At 40.8% G+C, this 5,000-nt stretch overlaps 8 non-coding genes across 8 annotated transcripts; all 8 read right to left on the bottom strand.

The window, feature by feature from the left end:
* Positions 1 to 119: 119 nt before the first annotated feature.
* On the bottom strand, positions 120 to 191 carry trnaa-ugc (transfer RNA alanine (anticodon UGC)). Its single transcript has one exon. It is a non-coding gene; the product is annotated as a tRNA-Ala (tRNA).
* Positions 192 to 1,190: 999 nt separating this feature from the next.
* trnaa-cgc (transfer RNA alanine (anticodon CGC)) lies at positions 1,191 to 1,262 on the bottom strand. The gene has a single exon. It is a non-coding gene; the product is annotated as a tRNA-Ala (tRNA).
* A 568-nt stretch (positions 1,263 to 1,830) lies between these two features.
* On the bottom strand, positions 1,831 to 1,902 carry trnaa-ugc (transfer RNA alanine (anticodon UGC)). Its single transcript has one exon. It is a non-coding gene; the product is annotated as a tRNA-Ala (tRNA).
* A 353-nt stretch (positions 1,903 to 2,255) lies between these two features.
* Positions 2,256 to 2,327, bottom strand: trnaa-ugc (transfer RNA alanine (anticodon UGC)). The gene has a single exon. It is a non-coding gene; the product is annotated as a tRNA-Ala (tRNA).
* A 781-nt stretch (positions 2,328 to 3,108) lies between these two features.
* On the bottom strand, positions 3,109 to 3,180 carry trnaa-ugc (transfer RNA alanine (anticodon UGC)). The gene has a single exon. It is a non-coding gene; the product is annotated as a tRNA-Ala (tRNA).
* Positions 3,181 to 3,533: 353 nt separating this feature from the next.
* On the bottom strand, positions 3,534 to 3,605 carry trnaa-ugc (transfer RNA alanine (anticodon UGC)). Its single transcript has one exon. It is a non-coding gene; the product is annotated as a tRNA-Ala (tRNA).
* A 783-nt stretch (positions 3,606 to 4,388) lies between these two features.
* trnaa-ugc (transfer RNA alanine (anticodon UGC)) lies at positions 4,389 to 4,460 on the bottom strand. Its single transcript has one exon. It is a non-coding gene; the product is annotated as a tRNA-Ala (tRNA).
* Positions 4,461 to 4,813: 353 nt separating this feature from the next.
* On the bottom strand, positions 4,814 to 4,885 carry trnaa-ugc (transfer RNA alanine (anticodon UGC)). Its single transcript has one exon. It is a non-coding gene; the product is annotated as a tRNA-Ala (tRNA).
* Positions 4,886 to 5,000: the final 115 nt, after the last annotated feature.

Raw genomic sequence — 5,000 nt, 5'->3', positions numbered from 1 at the left:
GATGTTAAGGGTTTTTCGTCTTCGGAGGCAAGAGGCAGAGAAAAGGAACTACTGAATGACTTATAAAGCAGATGCAACGCCAACACTTATTCAAGCGTTCTTAAAACCATGAGAGCATTTGGAGATGCTGGGGATTGAACCCAGGACCTCATACATGCAAAGCATGCGATCTACCACTGAGCTACATCCCCAGCTGAATAAGCTTCAATGTGGCTAATATGTTTAGGGATTTTCGTCTTACTGGAAGCAGAGAAGAGGAACAACTGTGTGACTTGTAAATAAGATGCGACGTCAACACTTATTCAGGCATACTTAAAATCATGAAGGCATTTGGAGAAGCTGGGGATTGAACCCAGATACCCATACATGCGAAACATGAGCTCTACTACTGAGCTACATCCCCATCAGATTTCTCCTTTGTTGTTTGTTGATATTTAGGGATTAAACTTGATCGTGTTACAACTGACTACTGGAAATTATTTTGTGACTTGTACAATAAGCTCAAACGTAGAGCTTCCAAGAACCTTGATTTCCAGTAGGTTTTACTCAGAGATTTAGGGCTTTCATTTTTACTATACAACATGAGAATTATCATGAAACATCAGCAATTACTCTGGTTTTTCATAAAAGGAGAACAGCACCTGAAAACTACTTGGAGATGCTGGAGATTGAACCCAGGACCTCATACACGCAAGATGTGCTCTACCACTGAGCTACATCCCCATCAGGTTTCTCCTTTGTTGTTCGTATGATATTTAGGGATTTAACTTGATCATGTTACAACTGATTACCAGAAATTATTTTGTGACTTGTACAATGAGCTCAAATGTAGAGCTTCCAAGAAGCTTGATTTCCAGTATGTTTTACTCAGAGATTTAGGGCTTTCATTTTTACTATACAACATGAGAATTATCATGAAACATCAGCAATTACTAAGGTTTTTCATAAAGTGAGAACAGCACCTGATAACTACTTGAAATGCTGGGGATTGAACCCAGGACCTCATACATGCAAAGCATGCACTCTACCACTGAGCTACATCCCCAGCTTGTTAAGCAACACTGTGGCTAAGATGTTTATGGTTTTTCGTCTTCGGAGGCAAGAAGCATAGAAAAGGAACTACTGTGAGACTTGTAAATCAGATACAACGTCAACACTTATTCAGGGATTCTTAAAATCACGAAGGCATTTGGAGAAGCTGGGGATTGAACCCAGGACCTCATACATGCGAAGCATGCGCTCTACCACTGAGCTACATCCCCATCGGCTATCTCCTATGTTGTTCGTTAATATTTAGGGATTTAACTTGATCATGTTACAACTGATTACCAGAAATTATTTTATGACTTGTACAATAGGCTCAAACGTAGAGCTTCCAAGAAGCTTGATTTCAGTAGGTTTTACTCAAAGATTTAGGGCTTTCATTTTTACTATACAACATGAGAAATATCATGAAAGATCAGCAATTACTCAGGTTTTTCATAAAGGGAGAACAGCGCCTGAAAGTACTTGGAGATGCTGGAGATTGAACCCAGGACCTCATACACGCAAGATGTGCTCTACCACTGAGCTACATCCCCATCAGGTCTCTCCTTTGTTGTTTGTTGATATTTAGGGATTAAACTTGATCGTGTTACAACTGACTACTGGAAATTATTTTGTGACTTGTACAATAAGCTCAAACATAGAGCTTCCAAGAAGCTTGATTTCCAGTAGGTTTTACTCAGAGATTTAGGGCTTTCATTTTTACTATACAACATGAGAAATATGATGAAACATCAGCAATAACTCAGGTTTTTCATAAAGGGAGAACAGCACCTGAAAACTACTTGGAAATGCTGGGGATTGAACCCAGGACCTCATACATGCAAAGCATGCGCTCTACCACTGAGCTACATCCCCAGCTTGTTAAGCAACACTTTGGCTAAGATGTTTATGGTTTTTCGTCTTCGGAGGCAAGAAGCATAGAAAAGGAACTACTGTGTGACTTGTAAATCAGAAGCAACGCCAACACTTATTCAAGCGTTCTTAAAACCATGAGAGCATTTGGAGATGATGGGGATTGAACCCAGGACCTCATAGATGCGCTCTACCACTGAGCTTCATCCCCAGCTAAGTAAGCTGCACTGTGGCTAAGATGTTAAGGGTTTTTCATCTTCGGAGGCAAGAGGCAGAGAAAAGGAACTACTGAATGACTTATAAAGCAGATGCAACGCCAACACTTATTCAAGCGTTCTTAAAACCATGAGGGCATTTGGAGATGCTGGGGATTGAACCCAGGACCTCATACATGCAAAGCATGCGCTCTACCACTGAGCTACATCCCCAGCTGAATAAGCTTCAATGTGGCTAATATGTTTAGGGATTTTCGTCTTACTGGAAGCAGAGAAGAGGAACAACTGTGTGACTTGTAAATAAGATGCGACGTCAACACTTATTCAGGCATACTTAAAATCATGAAGGCATTTGGAGAAGCTGGGGATTGAACCCAGATACCCATACATGCGAAACATGAGCTCTACTACTGAGCTACATCCCCATCAGATTTCTCCTTTGTTGTTTGTTGATATTTAGGGATTAAACTTGATCGTGTTACAACTGACTACTGGAAATTATTTTGTGACTTGTACAATAAGCTCAAACGTAGAGCTTCCAAGAACCTTGATTTCCAGTAGGTTTTACTCAGAGATTTAGGGCTTTCATTTTTACTATACAACATGAGAAATATCATGAAAGATCAGCAATTACTCAGGTTTTTCATAAAGGGAGAACAGCGCCTGAAAGTACTTGGAGATGCTGGAGATTGAACCCAGGCCCTCATACACGCAAGATGTGCTCTACCACTGAGCTACATCCCCATCAGGTCTCTCCTTTGTTGTTTGTTGATATTTAGGGATTAAACTTGATCGTGTTACAACTGACTACTGGAAATTATTTTGTGACTTGTACAATAAGCTCAAACATAGAGCTTCCAAGAAGCTTGATTTCCAGTAGGTTTTACTCAGAGATTTAGGGCTTTCATTTTTACTATACAACATGAGAAATATGATGAAACACCAGCAATAACTCAGGTTTTTCATAAAGGGAGAACAGCACCTGAAAACTACTTGGAAATGCTGGGGATTGAACCCAGAACCTCATACATGCAAAGCATGCGCTCTACCACTGAGCTACATCCCCAGCTTGTTAAGCAACACTTTGGCTAAGATGTTTATGGTTTTTTGTCTTCGGAGGCAAGAAGCATAGAAAAGGAACTACTGTGTGACTTGTAAATCAGAAGCAACGCCAACACTTATTCAAGCGTTCTTAAAACCATGAGAGCATTTGGAGATGATGGGGATTGAACCCAGGACCTCATAGATGCGCTCTACCACTGAGCTTCATCCCCAGCTAAGTAAGCTGCACTGTGGCTAAGATGTTAAGGGTTTTTCGTCTTCGGAGGCAAGAGGCAGAGAAAAGGAACTACTGAATGACTTATAAAGCAGATGCAACGCCAACACTTATTCAAGCGTTCTTAAAACCATGAGAGCATTTGGAGATGCTGGGGATTGAACCCAGGACCTCATACATGCAAAGCATGCGATCTACCACTGAGCTACATCCCCAGCTGAATAAGCTTCAATGTGGCTAATATGTTTAGGGATTTTCGTCTTACTGGAAGCAGAGAAGAGGAACAACTGTGTGACTTGTAAATAAGATGCGACGTCAACACTTATTCAGGCATACTTAAAATCATGAAGGCATTTGGAGAAGCTGGGGATTGAACCCAGATACCCATACATGCGAAACATGAGCTCTACTACTGAGCTACATCCCCATCAGATTTCTCCTTTGTTGTTTGTTGATATTTAGGGATTAAACTTGATCGTGTTACAACTGACTACTGGAAATTATTTTGTGACTTGTACAATAAGCTCAAACGTAGAGCTTCCAAGAACCTTGATTTCCAGTAGGTTTTACTCAGAGATTTAGGGCTTTCATTTTTACTATACAACATGAGAATTATCATGAAACATCAGCAATTACTCTGGTTTTTCATAAAGGGAGAACAGCACCTGAAAACTACTTGGAGATGCTGGAGATTGAACCCAGGACCTCATACACGCAAGATGTGCTCTACCACTGAGCTACATCCCCATCAGGTTTCTCCTTTGTTGTTCGTATGATATTTAGGGATTTAACTTGATCATGTTACAACTGATTACCAGAAATTATTTTGTGACTTGTACAATGAGCTCAAATGTAGAGCTTCCAAGAAGCTTGATTTCCAGTATGTTTTACTCAGAGATTTAGGGCTTTCATTTTTACTATACAACATGAGAAATATGATGAAACATCAGCAATAACTCAGGTTTTTCATAAAGGGAGAACAGCACCTGAAAACTACTTGGAAATGCTGGGGATTGAACCCAGGACCTCATACATGCAAAGCATGCGCTCTACCACTGAGCTACATCCCCAGCTTGTTAAGCAACACTTTGGCTAAGATGTTTATGGTTTTTCGTCTTCGGAGGCAAGAAGCATAGAAAAGGAACTACTGTGTGACTTGTAAATCAGAAGCAACGCCAACACTTATTCAAGCGTTCTTAAAACCATGAGAGCATTTGGAGATGATTGGGATTGAACCCAGGACCTCATAGATGCGCTCTACCACTGAGCTTCATCCCCAGCTAAGTAAGCTGCACTGTGGCTAAGATGTTAAGGGTTTTTCGTCTTCGGAGGCAAGAGGCAGAGAAAAGGAACTACTGAATGACTTATAAAGCAGATGCAACGCCAACACTTATTCAAGCGTTCTTAAAACCATGAGAGCATTTGGAGATGCTGGGGATTGAACCCAGGACCTCATACATGCAAAGCATGCGATCTACCACTGAGCTACATCCCCAGCTGAATAAGCTTCAATGTGGCTAATATGTTTAGGGATTTTCGTCTTACTGGAAGCAGAGAAGAGGAACAACTGTGTGACTTGTAAATAAGATGCGACGTCAACACTTATTCAG

This window comes from Misgurnus anguillicaudatus, chromosome 2 (genome assembly GCF_027580225.2).
Source record: "Misgurnus anguillicaudatus chromosome 2, ASM2758022v2, whole genome shotgun sequence".
NCBI lineage: Eukaryota > Metazoa > Chordata > Actinopteri > Cypriniformes > Cobitidae > Misgurnus > Misgurnus anguillicaudatus.
Note: the sequence above shows the minus strand (reverse complement) of the source record. Positions and strands in the feature narration are given on the sequence as shown.